The sequence below is a fragment of the Habropoda laboriosa genome, unplaced genomic scaffold (genome assembly GCF_001263275.1).
Source record: "Habropoda laboriosa isolate 0110345459 unplaced genomic scaffold, ASM126327v1 scaffold176, whole genome shotgun sequence".
NCBI lineage: Eukaryota > Metazoa > Arthropoda > Insecta > Hymenoptera > Apidae > Habropoda > Habropoda laboriosa.
The window spans coordinates 480,625-501,238 of record NW_017100321.1 but is presented as its reverse complement, the minus strand read 5'-3'; positions in this window follow the sequence as shown (position 1 = coordinate 501,238).

Here is a 20,614-nt window from a genome sequence, read left to right as displayed (position 1 = left end):
ATTCTCGAAACTCCTCGCCACTTTTCCGTTTCGAACACAGCTGATTTCTCGTTGCCTAATGAAACGAATCTTAACGATAGTGGTTTGTACGAATTTTTGCGTTGAAGATTAACCTTTCTTCGAGAAGAATTTTCGTTAGGTTGCACAGAAGAAAATACACAATTTTCTCAAGATACAATTGTATCGAAAAAAAAACATAACCTCTAACGTTCGAACAATTTCCTGAAATTTATAATTATATTAGACAATATAACCTATAAAATTTGAAGAGTACTTTTAAAAGCCGCGACCGCGTCAAAAAATCTAACATCCAAAATATTAGGTGTAGAAATTAATTCGGTGCCTTTTTTCACAAAGTCTTGACGACTTTATCGACTCAAAGCCGCCATATTGTTTCAGAGAGGAAATTCGTTAGTTACACAATCAATGGAACAATGGTCGTCTAAAATAGGGGAGATTATTTTAAACGTTAAAATTGTATTCAATTTTTTGTAAATAAACATTGAACTTTGTAAGAAAAGGCACCGAATTAATTTCTACTCTAATACAAACAACTTCCTGAAACCTGTAACGAGTACTGACGAACATAACCTCTAAAATTCGGACAATTGGGATTCACAATTGCAGCAAGAAATACCATCTCTGAAACTTTGATAAATTCCCTTTTTCAAACGTTGAAAGACGACTAACGATGGAAAAATTACGAGAACGAAGAAGTGAGAAAAGAGCTTTTCGAAATTTTCACGGGGATTCCTCGACTCCTCCGCGTTCGCTGCGTCAATCTAATTAAAGCGATCCTCGAGGCGGCGAGCCAAGACCTGGTCCTTTAAGGATGTGTCGGAGAACGCGAGCACTCCTCGTGACAAGGCAATTAGCAACAGAATAAGGAATTCGTGTCGCTATTGGATTCCCTCGTGGGTCACTCTCTGTTAAAATAGCTCTGGAATTCCCCGATTCTTTTCTTCTTCATTCTTCGCCCTTACGCGAGAATAGTGTTTTTTTTTTTTTCTTTCCTGGAAGGTTTCAACCCCTGCTGGGAGCACTTTGGTGACAAAAGAGTCTGAGTTCTGTCTGGTTGACAACTCGTTTCCCTTAGAATTTCTTTCTCCTCTGGTCTAATTCTGCTTAAACGAAGCTAAACGTCCTAAAATCACCCGTTATTTTATCAACGTGCAAACCTAACCTCAAAATCACGTGTTATTCCTTTAATGCAAAAGAACACGTACAGTGTACGGTAATTATGGACTGTTCTTTCTTTCTCTCTTTTGTTCAATTTTAATTTCAATATTAAGAAAAGTGACGAAGTAAAAGTTAACAAGAGTGAATGTAGAAGTCTTGTTAAAAGTGAAAACCGATGGTTGTAAATTCTAATCAGAAAGTAGAAACTGATTTACTATCAGCTTTACACAAGTAAAAAGTGTTCCATTGAAATGATAATTCTACGATTAATATTAGCTTAATTTCTGTTACTTTAACGCTTTGTTGATATCATGTATTTCACGCTTAAAGCGTGAAAATAATTACGTCTGAATTATTAAAAAAAAAAAGAAATTCTGATACTCTTTCTTGCAGAACATTATCGATATTATCAAGAAACTAAAAAAAAAAAAAAATCGTGCTGTTTTATTTAGGTGATAAATAAAGAAATATCAAAATGAACATATTGTAAAAGAGAAGAATACTAAAAAGAAAGGTGCAAACATTCGCGTTCGTTATCAAAGAGACCGTTGGCGGAGGGAAAATTTGGCTAGGATCCAATTTTTCGCGGAAATAAAACATGCGAGCGGGTGAAAAAAAGAAAGGAGAAAGAGAAGCATGGCAACGTGATCGAAAGAGGAAGGAAGACGGTCGGCGACCTCTTCAATTGCGACATAAGGAGCGAAGCTGTTCACACACTGACCCCCATTTCCTTCCCGCCGGCGAATAGCAGAGCACCAGCTTCGATTTTGCCTATTACCCGATCCTGCATCTCGACACAGCCTTTTTCCATTTTCGTATTCCAAGGAAAACCCCCTTTTTTTATGCTTCTTTCAGCATTCGAAAACATCTTGTCCCTTTTTCAGAGAAAAAAAAACATTCCGTTGCTTCTCTTTTTTTTTTCCTTTTTACGGCAAGCGGATCTTTTGCGCAATTTCTTCAGCCTATTTGTCCAGTCTCTATTTTGCAATCGTTTATTTTGCACATGTTTAAAACATTGACAGAGAAGGATGGTTAATTTTTTTTTTTGATAAGATTGAATTTGAAATTTTTCTAATTTTTATAGGTTAGTTTGGTAATTATCGCGAAGGTTGTTTTTAAAGTTTGCAAGTACGAAGGTGTAGATAAGTAGGTTTTAAGTAGATTGTACAAGCAATGTTGTTTGAAGTAAATTGATTTCCAAGTGACACTAATGGATGACACGGTCTTTTCTCATTAACGTACACGGATTAGTAATATTGAAGAACGCTACTTTCCAGTGTTTGGCTCCTTTATTCTATACACGCGTGGGCGTAAGTCATTCTACTAATCGAATTAGCGATAGAAAGTCCAGAACCGGAATCGGTGGCCAATATCCCGAGTAATTTCTGGTCATTTATACAAAATTCTTCACTAATTTTCCTCATCCCCGTATTTTTGACACTTGGAGAATTACATTTTTCTATTCAAAAGTAAATGCTATTTTTGCACTCTTCGATCTTTTCGTTTGAAAATCAACAAGGTGAATATTCACTATATGTATAGAACAAGACTGTCTTCGAAAGAACTAATAAAAAAATATACTTCTTATTTTTAGTATGAAATCCTATACCTTGATTCGTAAAATACAAATCTGACGTAATACCAGACACCAGCTAAATTTGAACTCAGCTACAATTCAAACTAAATTATTAAACAAGAAAAACAATCTACAGAAAGATCGTAGAAAAAATCGAACATATCCACCTTATCCCAATTCAATTCTATAAAGGAACGAAAAAAACGAAAAACGCGGTGACGAACGATCTTTTGAATTATTGTAAACGCGCCATAATGTAAATCTGTACGAGCACTCACCATGGCGCAGGGTGATGCCGGGTCCCAGCAGGGACGGCCAAGACAGTGGCTGGCTCGCGGACTTCCGCCTCGGTACGAAAAGCTCGCTAAACTCGGCTACGTTTCGCTCGTTACTGTTCGTCTCGGTTGCACTCTCTCACAACGCACCACGATCGAGCCATGTCCCTCGTACCCCTTCCTCTCTCTCTTCACCACTCTCTTCCTTCTCTTCTTTTTCTTCAATTCTTCTCCCTTTGAAGAATGTCACGTTTTCTAACGAGATACGAAATTATTACACACCGTCTATATGTATATGTATATACTGTATAATAAATATCGATTTTGTCAATTAATCGATAGATCGAGTTGGCGCGCACGGGCATAGGAACACGAACAGTTTGAAGGGGCTCGCCAGGAATGGACAGGCTATATAGATATCCCCACCAGAGAATAGAGGAGGTACGGTGCAAAGGAGTGATCCAGGAGAAAGCCTCTCGTTCGATTGGCCCGTCGAACCGGTATATCCGAGACAATTCCAGGTATCTTTTTCCACCAACGATACCGGCCACCACGAATCCTTCCCTCGTTCCGCCGCTGCTCCGAAAGCGACGCATTTTTCTTAGAGAAATTCAACGAACCATTGGTGAGAGCACTTAATACAGTAGAGATTTTTGTTTTAACAACTATGGATTCGATGGAGAGTAATTTGTTAATGTTCCTTTTTTGTTTTGTTTGGTTAGGTTGTGCGGAGGGAATGCTGTGTGAAAGATTGAGGTTAATGGACGACTGTTGCTTTGAGATCATCAGTGGTGGAATGTAGTATGAGAAATTGAGGGTAGTTGTGTGAAGTTTGGATGGTTTTTATTTTGAGGTTATAAATGAGGTACAGTTTGTGTATGATTTCTGGTTGGTTAAATTGTGTGGGTGTATTATGTCTAATAAATTGAGTTGTGTAATGAATGAAGGTTACTGATGTGCAATACTAAATAGATGACTATTGTTCAAGATTATGACTAGTAAAAGCAATTTCCTTAAGTCCTACAGTAGTTAGTTAGAACTGATGTTATATAGAAGATGATCCTGTGCTTTGATGAAGTAGATGTAGATATATCTGTTTGATCATGCTACCTTGTTAGGCTATGCTTTGTGAAGAGGTGAGGGTAAAGAAGAGATGGATTGTTCCTTTGAAGTACTTCAATTGATTGATTACTGTAGTTCTGTCACTATGCTTTGTTCATAGCTTATTCATAAAAGTTAGGTGATGCACAGTGATATGAAAATCTTGGAAACAATTGAAGTTACTATGCCTTCAAATCCATATAACAGCATTGTATGATAACAGTGTATATAAAAACTTGATAATAAAAGAAATTGATACAAATATGTATATAATTTATTTAATTACATCCACAATTTCCCTTTCCTTCAAGAATGAGAATTCTCAACAGCTATCATCAAATACTTAAACCATAAAAAGAGAACGACCATCGTCATCCTCTTAAAAAAAAAAAGGTGAAAAAAAGAAACATTTCCTTTTGGAGAAGTTGCTTGCACAGACGAGAGAGGAAGGTTAGTAAGCACTCACGGTGGTTCACCTTTGCACAATCGTGCGGACTCAGAACTCGAGCACGTTCCATGGCGCACGAGCCATACGTTTTGCACACGAAGCGTGTTCGATGCAACCCATCGATCAAACGTTGCAATCTAATAGACCACGAAACACCGTCGAGCGATTCCTCGCACCGATCGATTCCTATCGACGCGCTCGTCGATCAGGAAGACGCTGCTAATGGCCGCCGATTCGTCAATTCCCTTCGAAGTGATGAAAAAGTCACCCCGATAAAAATACCCGCGTACCGTTCAGTTCTATTAATTATACGTAGAAAACGAAGACTTAAAAAATCTGAAATAGGTGAAAGGTCAAGTTAACCTAGAAAGTAGGTTTCCATGACGCGGATACGTCAAATATGGAAGAAACTGCGAAAGATACAGGTTCGAAAAACACTCGGCATTTTATTGTTTCTCTAAACGGTGTTTTCGCGCGTAATTAGAAATTAATAAGATGGCCGTAGTAAAGTTTCCATAGGCAGCGTTCAACTGCTATAGTCAAACGTATATAGTCTGACTTTTCTTTTCTGCTCTAGAAGTTCGAAGAACGTTTCTACGCTTCGAATCCAATAAACCGGTCGTTGGTGAATTTTCCTGGCTGGTATTTAACCACGTCGAATTATGACTCTGCTCTTGAGAGTGCTCTTCTCTCTTGCCGGCGTACTAAAAGCTTAACGACTGTTTCCGTAATTGTACCTCGACGAGCTACCGAATATCTTTTCAACATGTCTGTTTTCTGTCGTTTCGTTGGCATTGGTAAAAAATAGAAAAGTAAGAATAAAAATTTTATACACATTTCCTATTCCACTGTTTCTCCATTTACAAGGAATTTCCATATCACCGAAATCTAACCATATGCAACACTCTGCCATAGGTCATACAGTCTGTGAACGAAATCGAAGCAAGATTCAGGGTACGAAGTACGAACGTCAGCTTGAACGAGACAGGATCGAGAGAAGTGAGAGGTGGCTCGCTTATACTGTGTATACGGTGGCATGATGGTTATGCAACCTACGATAGGAATCGTGGGTCAGTCACTTGGTCGGCTCGCGGCTTGTGTGTGCATGCACTATGATTCCCCAAGCCAGGAAGGAAAAACTGTCGCACGAGACACTTCTATTTGAAGCAAGTCCGCAATGACAACTCGACTCGAACTTAATGGACATTAATAGAAGAGTTATATAACGGTGGAACATCGTCTGCTACACAGCTAACCTACCATTACGCTCAACGGAATATCGTTGCTGTTATTACGCTAATTGTATAACTTTTCCCATTTTAACTGGCGGATTGGCGTTTACGGATCGTATTATTCGCATAAACGTAATGGTATGCGGTTACTGATGGTAAAACGATAGTGCCATCGGGAAACGGAGGAATTAGTATACATGTGGGTAGAGTTGAATGTTTGTTGCGGGAGCAGTAGAGTGAGATTGATATGATCTGAATTGAAAATATTTGATGGGTGATGGATTTTAGGTAATTAAGGAAATAGTTTTGCTTTTTTCCATTAGAATAAATTGTTTATAAATGATATAAGAGTGTACATTACAAAATGAATACAAGAAAAGGTAATTATATTTAGTATATTCACTGTGTATTTACCTCTATGGACAAATAATATAAAAATGTAAGTGATGAAACGAAGATAAAGAAGATAAAAAAAGTATAATAATTTCACACCTATTTTATTCACCCTATTTTATTCACAATGATAAAGATCATTTAAGTCTCCTACCAGGCAAGCTCTTATCTCCTACTGTAACAAAAAGGTTAGAAAAGTAATTTTTGAAATGCTTTTTGCAGCATTCAAGATACGATATCTTTTAATATATATCAAACGCGGTGTAGAAATTCCTCTAACATTAGCCACAAAGTCAAACAGCAATCAGTCGGAGCAGAACGACCAGAAAAACTGGACATAGCCTGGAGATCACGTCTCGCTGTGCATTGTCAGGAAATGCATTGGCGTCACCTCACTACAGACGTCATTATCGGTTTTTTCCATCCTGTCCCACGCCACGGACTAAAGCAGTTCTCCGGTGCCCTTGTTTCAAAACTGTCATATCACCGGTTTTATTGGCTCTCCTGGCAAAAACCATCTTCTGTCAGATAAAAGAAAAGTATTTCACCATTCGACATTTAACCACAAAAAAGGAATACAAAGTACGAACAACTCAACACCATTATCGGTCTTCTCTATAATCAAATAATTCTAATCCCACTTTTTTCTCACTTAGTTTCAAAGAAACCTTAGGAAACCCTGGAAAAATATTATGTTTTATAATAGTAGAAGATTGCAAAACCAGGTGTTATCCGTATGGAATCGATTACACGTTTGATCGTTTCTCGATGATGATCGGATCCTCTTCGTTCGTCTTGCGAAAGATAAGCGTTCGAAGCGGCGTACAATGAGGAGGATCCGAAGGAGGCCGAGGCGAATCCTCGAATTCAATGCCCGGATACACGGCGTGCTGATGATTACACGGCTCCAGAGCCATTCTGCTCCCACGTACTTGAGCGGTTCGACCCGCTGAAAACACCTGCCCTCTCTGTTGAATAGCGCCAGATAACGTGTCATCCTTCGTACATTGTCTCGTGCATATTTTGTAATCTGTAACGTGCGTTGCACCTTCTTCAATGGGTATAAATTGCAAGTGTTCCTTCCAAGGGTAATTACTGTGGAATAGTTTGAATTTTAGATCAAGCGATTTTAAGAGATGATATTTGTCGAATGGGAAAAGGTAAAGACTGTGTAATTTTCCACGATGGAAACAGTGAGAGGGTGAAATTCAAGGACTCTTGTTATTCGGTTCTAAATCAATCCCCTTGGTAGTTGCCTGTCGAAGCATTATTCATCACTACGTTCACTTTCTGCTCTGTGGACTCCATATACAGTCGACTCTTGTCTGACAGAACATACGAAAGTTGGGCTCTGCTTCAGTTCAGTCAGTGTTACGGTTTCGAACTACGGTTATTGTTATTATAGTAAATTCGAAATTGGGTTAAAATTTGTATTTAAAGCTTTTGTATTAAATACAAGTTATAATAACTAGAACTGTGAAAGATTTTATACAACACCTGTTACATTCGCATTTTATTGGTTATGAAACAAAATTGCAATTGATCGGCGGAAACTTAACTCTACTTAACCTAAAATACAAATCTCAAATTACAAATTCTAATTTTTATGCAAACGAACACCATATATTGAAAGGAAAGTTTCACTCGTAAATTTCAAATAAAACTCTTTCTTCGTGCCACTTTGTAAATCTAAGAAACGCAAGGAACACCCACGGAATAGGATTCTTTTAGATTCCGTCATTCCTCTGTTTACGTGACACATGGAACCGCGTGTATACGTGACCGTATTAACGCGCGGAAAACCGCGATCGTGCACACTTGGAAACGTAAGTGTATGTACGTAAACGAGTCAAGGCACACGGCGAAAACGGATTTTTCTGCGCGCGGCACACCGGTGAAAGGGAAAAGATACCGCCGGTCCGGCAGGCCTAGATACCCGAGATCTGTCTATCGCACACACCTCATTTACATTCATTGCAGTTATGCTCTATCGAAGATTTTCGTTGTTCGAGAAATTTTCATTTTATTTCGAAATAAATTCTATTCATATTTGGATGTTAAAATTTCAGTAATATTGCACTATAAAATATAATGGATTATTGTATGCAGATATTGTTGTCGCGATGTTAAATTGGTTAAATGGAAAGCTGCAACGTAATTAGAAATTTTAATGCAATCGAAAAGCGTCTGTACGAGTCGTTTATTTTAATGTGACGAAGTAATAGTAATTGCTGAGAGCAGTAATGGTATTAGCAACTTAAATGTACGTTTGTATGAGCACGCGATTCGTAATTATGTTGCTACATAATGTTAACGTGGTACTATGTGATTATCGAATTGTTGTGTTGTTGTGAACAAAGCTATATTTTCACATTGTACTTTAGACACTAGAAATATAACTTAATTAGGTGCTAGACAAAATAACTTAGCACTGTAATCTAACCTAACCTAACTTTTTAATTGATCGCTAATAAAGGTAGTTATATTACCATACAATAAAAAAAGTATTACGTTCCATTGTCAGGAATTTACGTCGTATTTTATAGCAGTAATACGTAATCCCAGAAACCTAAATTAACCTATACGTCATAACCTAACGCAATAACAATTAACATTCAACAAAGAAGTTCATACTCCATTGTTAAGTGTCTGCAAGTTTTCTACAAACCGTAGTACTACGTGATCCCGTAAACACAATGCCATAACAATGATCATGCAACAAAGAAGGCTCCATTGTCGAGCGTATTTAAATCGTCTCCCACAAAACGTGGTATATACTACGTGACGAGCGCTTATTAACCGCAAAACGTACAAGAATTTAGAAAGTAGCGAATCACTTACGATCCTCGATTACACATAGTAACGAACGATACATACGTTCGCGAATCGTTTTAATAGTTCGAGGTTCCAAGGGAAGGTCTGTTACTTAGAAAGTTCCACGATTCTTCTTACGAGGATAAATATTAATAAAACGAATCGTAAATTTCTCTTACTTTCACCCTCGACCGTTTATATTGTTGCAGGGCGATCGATCGACGGGTGCCCTTGCGATACAGCCTTAAGGGAGACAAAGATATTTTCTCCTCCGCCTTAAAAGTGAAAATTAACATTCGTCTGAAATTAAAGCAGCAAATCCTTCGCAATTCTTTATTTTGCTTTTTCACTCTTAACTGTAATTAGAAAAGAAATTCTAATTTCTGAGGATTGTAATTATTCTCTCTCTAATTATTTATAACGAACTCGCAACTCGCAAACGAAAGCGAAATACGTTCTCTACGAAATCAGAAAGGAAGCGACATCCTTTCAGGCTAATTTTCATGACGGCATTTCCGCGACGACATGCGGAAACGACATGAGGCACCAGCCTGGTAAACTAGCCGCGTTTCCTCCTCTTCTTTATATTAGAAAGCCCAGTTACGATTGCACAAAATTGCAACTATCGTTGAGCATTGTGTTCGACCTTTCCCTTTTGACTCTATTCCTTCATCCGCGAGTGCGGTTTCCTCCGGAGGATTCTCCTAAGTACCAGAAATAGAGGAGATTGCCGTCACGAGGCTAATTGATCGCGAAGACAATGGATTTTTCAATTGTCGGTGACAACATCGTCGTCTCGACGTCAGGATCGACAGCCAGCCCCCTCGTGCGCTGCCTCTTTCTGTGTAATTACTTTAATAATCCACCTTCGTATCAGCCGTGTTTCTACTGTCCTGAGAACTCCTTTCCCTGGCCACGCCGACTGGTCTGCTCTCTGTCCTGTAGCTCGGTTTGATCATTGATACTGTATCCTCGTGTTAGAAGCTTTTTTTCGTTTTAAAATTCATTTTCCTTTTGAAAAAAGTATTGGTTTCATAAGTACATCTTTACATTTCCTCAGTACAATGATGTAGTTAAGGAATTCTTTGTATTTTTTGTGCAGAAAGTTATGAATAAGTAGGTAGTTTTTTGTACTTCTTCTACATAGGGCCCTGAGTAAGTGTTTCAAATTTTTTCCATGTAAGGTCTTGAACAAATATTTACTTCTGCCTTCTGTATAAGGTTCTAATTAATTACTTCTTTATATTTCTTCCATATAAGGTTCTAAGAAATGTACTTCTTTATACTTCTTTTAAAGAAAGTCCTGATTAAATACTCCTTTATATTTCTTCTAAATAAGGTTTTAGTTAAATACTTCTTTTTATTGCTTCTTTTATACAAGCTTCAAACACCTAGAATTTGTTACTGTACATTTAGAAACACATGTTTTATAAAAAGTGGTCTAGAAATTGTATTTACTACTTCATTTTATATAACAGTATTAAATAAACAGTCAAAATCAATTTTATTATTACATCTAAATTATTCCTAAATTAACACTGATCCAAATAATTCTTCATCCACAAATAACATAATAAAAATCACATATTAAGATTAATGTCCAACAATTATAGTCCTCAAAAAAAAAACAATTCTCAATTCTTCCTTTCTTCATCATGCTTTGTCACAAGAAGAATATTCATCATTGTCCATTTTGTTACAATTGCACAAGAAATATCCTCGCGTTTGTGCAAACATCACGCACCACAGGATGATCTTTTATAAATTGCAGCAATCTGCCCCTTTCCGTTCAATGTTGCCGTGCATTTCGCGGAACTTCCATTTTCTTCGTTATCGGCAACCTTCGTCGTGAACGTAAAAAAAAAAAGGGGGAACACAATTTGCGACCACTTTGCTGAAACACTCGGAGGCAATGAAATTATCAAGGAAACTCCTGTTTTCCCAGGAGAAAATGGAAAATTCTCAAAAGAATTGACTCAATCTTTTTCTGAATTCGCCCCAGGCTCTCTTGAGGACAACGTTGCCTGGGGGGCGAGCAACGCGAGTGAATCGATGCGACCCGTTCACAGTCTTAATGATCCTACTAACTGTGTAATGTAATTGGCGCGCTGTAATGCCAAACAATTATGACAGCGATCCGTCTCACGTAGCAAGCTTTATTTCTTTCGTTCGGACGATGTCTTCGTGGAAGTGTAAATATCACTTCAGAAAATTAATTACTTCCAAAGGAAATTACATTTTTCAAGAAATTCAAAACGTAATAAAGACTATTTTATGTTATATTTCCTTCGAGAAATAACATTTTTTTCACACACGATGTCTGATCATTCACGGTTCAATTCCACTTTGCACTAAAAATCCATAAATATTCTTAATTCTCAGATTAGAAATTTCGACGCATAGAATATGTACAATCTAACCTTAACTTACAAATTTTCCAAAGGAAAAATTCTTCAGATCACTTGACAATGTTGAACCTGTGATCCTAACCTCAAAAATATCCAACGTCACGATTAACACTCCTGCCCTAGATTCCGATTAATATGTACCAGCAGGAGAAATTAGGAAAGGCATACGGGAGGAATCGTTTAGGTAATAACGAAGCACAGTCATGGAATTATAGCATGCAGGAACGTTAACCACTTGAACACGAATTACAGAGATGTTTCATTTAATTACATTACAGTTTCCATTATTACACCAGTCATGCTCTGTCAAACCGGATTATCCTCAATTGTCTAAAACGATTGTGTATCAATGTTTTAAATGAACTTAAAAGCGATAACTATCTTAAATGATGCGTGTTACACACGTTCACCGCACTGCCACAGTCTGGAGCGGCAATTAGGCTAATTATCTTTAATGCCGCGTTTTTAACACCTGTTATAATGGCGTCGCCACAGAAACGCTGCTCATTAAGCCTGTTTCCAACATTTTGAATAAAACATCGAACATCTTTGAAAGAGACACGCGACGTGATTTAATTATCCTCTATTTTAATTAAAAACAACGCTGTTCAAATTAACGATAATTGAAATTATCGATGCATCAGGCATTGTTATCTTGAATAATTTATAGTGGGTCAGTGTAAATTTATGAAAATACACGTTCTCGTGTGGTCTCCAATTTTTATTTGCCCCTTTTTCGGTTTTCCTTTGTTCAACCGTGGATGAGGTTTTTCTTCTCAGATGGCCTTGATAATACGACGTCGAATCGTGAAGAATGAGATTCTAGTTGCCCTGCTCCACATACTAACCGGAGGAACGAAACGTTTCCATCTGATTCACGAGGTGCCAAAAGTAAAACTGGGCTTTGTCGATTTTTGTATGTTATATTTGTAATTAGCTGTTCCTTCATGCCGAAGTTTGAAGTAATCGATTGATACAGTTCGATTTATTACGGGATAAAAATAGAGGAACGCGATGAGTCACGGTGAAAAGATACTTTCTAAAATTAACGCTTCTCAGTTACCATCTGCCACTTAAAATTTCCATGCTATTTTTTGCTTCTATTATTAACCGCTAGAGCAAGATGCACCGTATCTTAAAATTTCTATTACCTCAACAAGCCTGAAATTCGTCCTCCTCTAAATGTCTCCTTTCGATCTACTCGTATATTTCGATAGCAAAAAAAGTATTCGAAGTATTCTTATTTATATTTAAAATCACCATCGATAAAAAATAACCTCAAATTTCCTCCTTACGTTAGACACGCAGTTTTCGAAACCGCGAATGACTTTCAGCACGTACCGTTACTCGTGCACCTAAAAGAAAAAAAAAGACACGTCCGTATCCGTTTCTATTAGGGGACCGTTTCTATTACGCCGCGTTTAAATTTGTCAAACACTATCATTTCCGGCACGCAAACATCGTGGGTGAGTTTGCTTGCGCGTTACATCGTAAAAAAGCGACGTTTCCCTGCATGATGCCGCTTCCTACGATTCAAACGCCGAACACACAGAGTGCAGAGTTGACATCATCGCGGTTCGTTGGCAGCAGTGGATCGTAGGCGTCGAGATATGGCGGTGACAGGTGGACAGAAAAGAAGTAGAGAAAGAATCGGGAAGATCGAGAAACGGCACGCGTTAGTACGAGGTGAGGCCAACGTGCCGTGGATGAGCAATGAACTTGACCGGAAGTGGGTCAGGGTAAATCTTTCACGAGCTCGATGAGCATCCTTCGCAGCGGTGATCCTTCAAGTATGACCAATAAGTGGCTTAACGACCGGGTGACGAGCTGCTCGACTAAATTTACCGCGATAACATCAAGAGAGAGCATTTTTTCCGTTGGAATTAATATAAGCGTTGAAATATCTGTACGTGGAAAAGTTTGCGAGAGTTATTTTATTTTCACGTGAAAGTATATGAATTTAATCATTATCGGGTACATCGCGGGTATTCCAATTATCTTCTAGCATTATGATCGTGGTACTGTTGGATATCATCAAGTTATCATAGGTATTTGGGTACTTTATATGCACAAGTATGTCGAATAATTCAGCTACTTCTGATACTACACATAGATGCTTCAATAACTACGAAACGTCAAACAAGTACAAGTACAACAAAAAGCAAACAAGTGAAGTAGTTTGAATGTTTCAGGTATCATTTACAATCTCGTATGAAGATTTAAGCGCTCTTACATGTGCCATTTATAATTTCCCACAAAACGAGATAACAGGAGAAGTAATGCAGTCCATGTTGCGATACCGTAAGAAAAATTGATCCACTTTCATGATTTCTTTTATTCAAACGCACGAAAGTCTTAAAATATGAACTTTCATCCACTCCTTTTAAACAACCTTGCACAATTACAGTGCACCGCCTCGACACACGCAACAGCGGGCCGCTGCACGTGATAGAAAGTAAGCAAAATCCTCACAATCGCGAAAAAGCATACAGCTAACCTAACTTAACTGCAGCTCCCTGTATCTCATGTATTTATCGACGGGCAACAAACTTCTTTTTCTTCGAACGCGTGTAAATTAAAAGAAAACTTGTACGTCGTAGGAAAGACGGCACAAGGTATACGATCCCGTGAGAAACTCAGACAAGCGGAACGCAAGCGTACGATAAAGGTCAGTCGCGTAACAATGCTAAACTTTAACTTCCACTATATTGAATCGATGCAAGCTGAAGGTACGTCCTTTTTCAGTAAAAGTTTACAGCTACGTTGTTCGACTGGTGAATTCGTATAATGCGCATCACAAAAGTGGATCACGTAATATACGCAAAACCTTCGACTTGGAATTTTAATTCGCGTTCACGTTGCGTCACGCGCCCGTTGCGCGAGTAATTGAAAAACACCGGTAAACTACAGTTACGGGAACAGAGAGGGCAGTAGTGCGGAGTAATGGGGTACGGTAACAGGAGATTTTTAGGGACGTTTGACCTTTCCCCTGTTTTATCTACTTTGTTTCTGTTTCTCTGCAATATTGTTGCAAATACGTTGTTTCTGATGGAAAGGAAAAAGGTTGTCTGAAATTTCTCCCTGAAAATATTAATTAATTAACAGAAAGATATAGGTTAAGATAAAATATAAATAAAATTGAATGAATTTCATGGCAACAATGTTATACGTAACTTAACCTATTGTTTAAAACATTATCAAACAAATGCAATATAGTATTTCATTATTTTTTACTTTTAAACAAAAAATCCGTTTAAGTAGAAGGGACAAAATGTTTCTCGTTTCAAACACGATATATTACTCGTTCTTGGCCTCGACGAAGTCGTGGGCGGAAGAAAATCGCGGGGATCCCCGTTCAATTAGCATTCCATTACACGCGCGAGTCCCTGTTTGCGGAAAGTTCATTCTTCGTCAGGAATTCCAAGCATCCGATCGAGATTCTATGATTTCTGTCGTTCACTGATTCATGGTTTTCATTAAACTTTTGTTTGCAATGAGTTTCTGATACCAGGGCGATTTTTCCAAACGTAGAATCCTCGTCTACGTCACGTACATCATTGGATTTGATACTGAGAGGAGAATATTATATAAACCAAGATTTTATGAAACTATCCATGGAAATTAACGAAGAAAATTTGGAAGTTTTCCAAGTGAATTAATCGAGAAGAGCAAAATAGAAGAAACTTCAGGTATGAGAATTTTAAAAGGTTTCCATCTGAAAAATTGAGGTGTGTTTTCATTGCACATACGTAACGCTTGATAATCGTTAAACATTTCTCATGGGAAAGATCTTGACCCGTGTAGGTCGACATTTCACGATACAGATAGTTACGAGATTAGGTTATATTAAAGAACAAGCTTGCAATGCCAATTGCACAATGTGTTGTAAATTACACGAGATACAGTTAGAAATGTGCTACTTTAAGTGGGAATAATAGATTACTGTTAGAACACTATTGTTGGTCAATCTTATTATTTTATAATGCAACATTTCTTTCGTATATATATAATAGGTTATGTTCATCGAGATATTAGGTATTTGAATAATATCACTTAGATTAATGAACTTCTAATTACTTGTTGATGCTATCAAGTTAATTTTCGTCCACATAAGCATGAATTGCATTAATGTGCCTGTCACGAAACGATTACGGTGCATTCGAAACATTATTCAATCCCCCCCTTGAACGGTCTAATACACGTGTATCGAAACGTTCACAAGTCAGTCACGTTTCATCACATTGAATAATATTTGATTATACTGTGACAGATTCGTACACGTATTATGAGTACATTACCGACCCTCTTGCATCTTTAACAACATTATGCCGCGTGCATATTATTACAGTCTGCTGAAACGATTCATCATGCTTTATACTTCTCTACCCTCGGGCTTTGCACTTTCAGAGGGTCAAACTTTCGAACATTAAAATTGCAAACAATTTTCCTTTTCGCAATAATTACCGTTGCAATAATATTTATTTTCCATACAAATTAATATTGTAATTTAGCTTAAAATATTACAGTACCCTTCATTCTACAATGTACGAATAATTCATTTTCCACCATTTTATTCTTACACAGAATTCTCAATCAAAATCTCATCCAAACTCTACTATTATAGAAAACGAAGCTTGCATGATTACTGTACTATTACTATACCATTTCATACCTTTCACTCTGTCATTCACTCTATGAATTGTAAACAGTTTTCCATCCACAATTACCATTTTATTAATACCACCATTTCACCCTGATTTTAACCTTCAATCAACTCTTCCATCAAACAGAGTCACATCCATTACTATCACCATTTCATCCCTTTCACTTTACCAATCAGAAATTTACCAATATCAGCATGTCATCTTCCATTTAACTTTTTATCAATTCCATCCATGTTCCATCACTTACCATTACCATGTCATTTTACCATTCTGTTGAAAATGTTCCAGGATAAATTCTTTCTACACAATGAAGTATATTGCAAGCAATGGAGATTATTTTGAAGATGACCAAACAGATATTGCTGAATAAATGAATAATTTCTATTTTATTTCAATGGTATTCCAATATTGCAATAAATTACTTAAAAACAAAAGAGGAACATTTCTATCAGTGAAATTTCCCAAAAACCATCTATGAGAGTTACATAAAATTAGTCTTTTGCAGATGATCAAAAGGTGCAGCCCCAGCGACCTCCAGCGTGCCATCATCGCCTGAGCGTAATGGCGTCCGCCACTTGACGTTATCGAGCCTGCCACACCGTCGTTACCGAAACGCCGGGGGGATCGAGGTCACGGCCAATGGAGAAAGTTTTCTAATCGCTTCCGTGGGACGGTCCTCGTCTCCGTTCGCCCGCTGGAACGTGCAGGAGATCCGTGAACGGGTCTCGTGTGTACACATGCCTCTACAAAGGTAAATACGAGCTGGAATCTTACTTTCACGAGTTTCTGCTGGACCAAACCCACATCTTTTAACAGGGACCACGAGACGGGCTCTCCTTTATCGTCCTTTACAAGGAATTGCAGGAAGGCGTCGTCTCTGAAAGTGGAAAAATGGGGAAAAATGGGAAAAAAGAGAAAATCGACGTTAGATGATGATGAGAGAGGTTGCTGGAGCGATTATATAACAATTATGAATGGAGATAAGGTGGTGTGTGTAGAGTAACATACACTTTCTTCCATAAGTATTAGGACTGTGAATTTAGAAAGTAATGATTTTGAAATAGTCGTTATAAAATTATTAGGAGACTGGAAAAAAATTATTCAGTTTGGAATTGCGTAGTACAACGATTATAGTCGGTGGAAGCGATATTGTGAAGTCGTAAATTAAAGGGATAACCGCTCGTTAAGCGGAGACAATGATTGATGTAGCCACAGTCAGGGCTGTACGTTATTTCTGCACCTCAGAACCAGACTGATCCAAGTCCGCTATATTCCTTCCATCGACTGTACATATCGTTTTACAAATGCAAAATGCAGTTTAAATAATATAATACTTTCTATACGAATGTAAAGGGTGTTCTAATACTTATGAACAACACTGCACGTGTAAAGTGTTCATTTTTAATACTGTTTTTTTTTTTTTTTGTTCCTTTTGGTTTTCCCTTTCAGAAGGAAACGTGAACATTTGCACACCGGTGTAAATCAACTTACTGCGTCAATAGAAAGTGAAATTGAACGTTGAAATTGTGCAGCTTGTGTTAGACGAGATAATTAGCTAGTCTGTAAATTACATGCTGTTAGTAGAAAATCACGATTGTTGATCTCTTGTACAATTACAATGAGGTTTGATATCTCTAAACAAAAGTACACTTTTTAATCCACAGGGAGCTTCCTTTTGTTTCAAAATTGTTATGTATGAATTGTGACCATATCAACGAGCAAAATGGCAGAGAATAAAATACCAATATCATGAATTCTACATTGCACGTTTGCACGGTGATGAAACCTTAAAAATCGTTTTATATGCAAACATCTATGACCAACACGAAAGCAGACCATTCACTCTCTACTAAACAATACAAAAAGTATATGTATAATCTAAATTTCTATTTTTACTTCTTTTTTTTTTACCTACAAATACTAGTTCCAATTTTCTCCAATAAATCTTTCATTTTACGTCAACTCTATTTTCACATCACTTCGTACAATATCCAATATCGATTACCTATATCAATTTTATATTTCTCGAAATGTGTACGTTAAAAATTCCAGTGAGGAGTGAAAGATCGTGCACGGAGTGAAAGAACGCGATCAACCTGGATCGAGGAGAGACGAACAATTTAGAAAATCACGATTACGAGGTCAGATGGCACGATGGAAAGGGACAGAGGCCGATTTGTCGCAACGTATGCGCTGAATCCGGCTCTTGGATGCGTGAAAACTGGATCGACCGGCTGTGTAGTAGTTGTGTCTGCCGTAACTTTCCACACGGCGGTGCGTGTATGAAAATTTCAGCGAGTTTGAACAGGGCCACGGAAATAAGAAGAGAGAAAAAAAAAAGAATCCGGCGTTCAGGTTCTCCAGACGCGAGATATTTCTTCCTGTCGCGTGAAAGTTCCTCTCGACGCTCCGCTTGGTCAAAAAGCTGTTGCAAAATGAGACGTTCCAACGGTAAACGTGTTGCTTTATTCAAAGAGATCCAAGCGGATAAAAGAAAAAATTAGAAATTATTCATTTATTCAGCAATATCAATTTGATGGATCTTCAAAATAGTCCACATTGCTTGCGATCATTTCTCCAATCTCTGTAGCGTCGTTGGATCTCAGTGATGTTAGCGAGCGGAATTTAAATCCTGCCGTTTTTTGCGAATCGAATCACGCAAACGCCTCATGACAACCGAATGTAGTATTGTCTATCGAGCGTTTGACCAGTTGATAGGAATTCTTTGTACAGCACACCGTGATAATCGAAGAACGAGTTTGTCTTGAAACTTTTTGAACAGAGTGGTAGAAATTGAACGGTCAGTGGAAAAAGTTGTTATATAAAGCTGCGAAAATTGTACCTGTTATGACTTTAAATTGACTCGATACGTGTCTAGTTATGGAGCGCTTAACGATTGCTATATACAGGGTGTCATTTTTATAATGAACATCTAAATTATTTCTACTACTATTGAAAATAAGAAAAAAATTACTAAGAAGAATTTATATAATTTTAGGATCTGCATCTGGTGATCATTGGTCATTTTTTTTAACACCTGTTTTTTATAATGTGGTATTGTAGTCATGAAATGACTTTGAGTAGGAAACAAATATGGATGACATTGGAATGACCTTCAAGATGACCTTGGGAGACTTTTTCTTTATCCTCAGTCCAAATACACGACCTCAAACCACATTAAATCTTCTTAGTCATGGTTTCTTATTTTCAACTGCAGAGGAAATAATTTAGGTGTACATTACAAGTGGGACACTCTGTATTTCTCAAGATTTTCTGATGGAAAGATACTTATCGTGTTTCTATGTTAAATAAATTTTAAATTCCTTATAAAGTATCATCAGTGTTGAATAATCTAAACGGGAAAATGTTGTTTCTAATGGTACAGGTTTTTTTATATTTTCTTTACTTAAACTTCCAAGAAGTCTCTTCTTTACTTAGAGTAAAAACTAGAAAATGTTTAAGAAGAGAGAACAAAAATAACTTTATGCTTCAGAGACCATTTAACGTGCTTGAAGGACGAATATCAGTCTCCAGACAGGTGGCTCTATGTTCCCTCGATTACACCCAAATATCTACAAGCCAATCTCGATCTCGACCTCGACTTTCACCCTCGTGCAAGGTCTAGGACACTCAAGCAGGATGTATCTTCTTCCTATGAATGAAGATTCCTCCCTGGCACCGAAGAAACAGGTTTGAAAGGTCTCCAGAGTTTCTTGACAGCATCTATACCATAACTCCAATAACACTCATCTCTCCAATGTCAAGGAAAGCATTCCGCATGCGTAATACATCTTTAAATATTAATTCGTATAAATCTCACATTTGGAACAATATCAGAACTCTCAAATAAATAAATGTCTTTTTCAAAGAGATATCTTGCTTCTAAGTAAAGATACAATTGAAAGAAAGAAATTATCATTTTTATGGTAAATTAAAACCTCTCTTCAATTACTGGATTCTATGATATATTATTTAATTAATTCAACAAGTATTTTCTTAGTAATTGATATGTCATTAATGGTCCAGTTCACCGAAGATGCAATATTTGCAGACCTCTTATTCTTGGAAAATTGAAAAGAATTCTTCTTGTTTACCAAGAGCGATCTTCGCCTGTTCTTTTCTACTCTATTGACTATACGATCAGCAAATTGGGTCAAATCCTTTAAGTTTTGCATTCAGACGATCGCAACAAAGGAAATTGCGTTAGACGTGTCTGCGTCATACCACGTGGAAAGTATTCTTGAGCAAAGGAAGGAAAAATGCAAATGGAGTCAGCATCCCGTGGGTCCTGAACCCAGCTTCGACGGTTTCACTTTCACCGTTTCATACGGCGTTCTTTAACGTTGACTCTCCACATACGACGCGCTCTCTTGTTTGACCCCATTTTTCCATAAAATTTGACCTCCATTTTTTAGTGATAAATAGTCTGGTTTCTGATGATTTATTACTGGTAAAGTAATATAAATTGAAAATTGAGGAGAGTTCAAAATTAATTTTTTATTAAAAAATATAATTATTACTAAT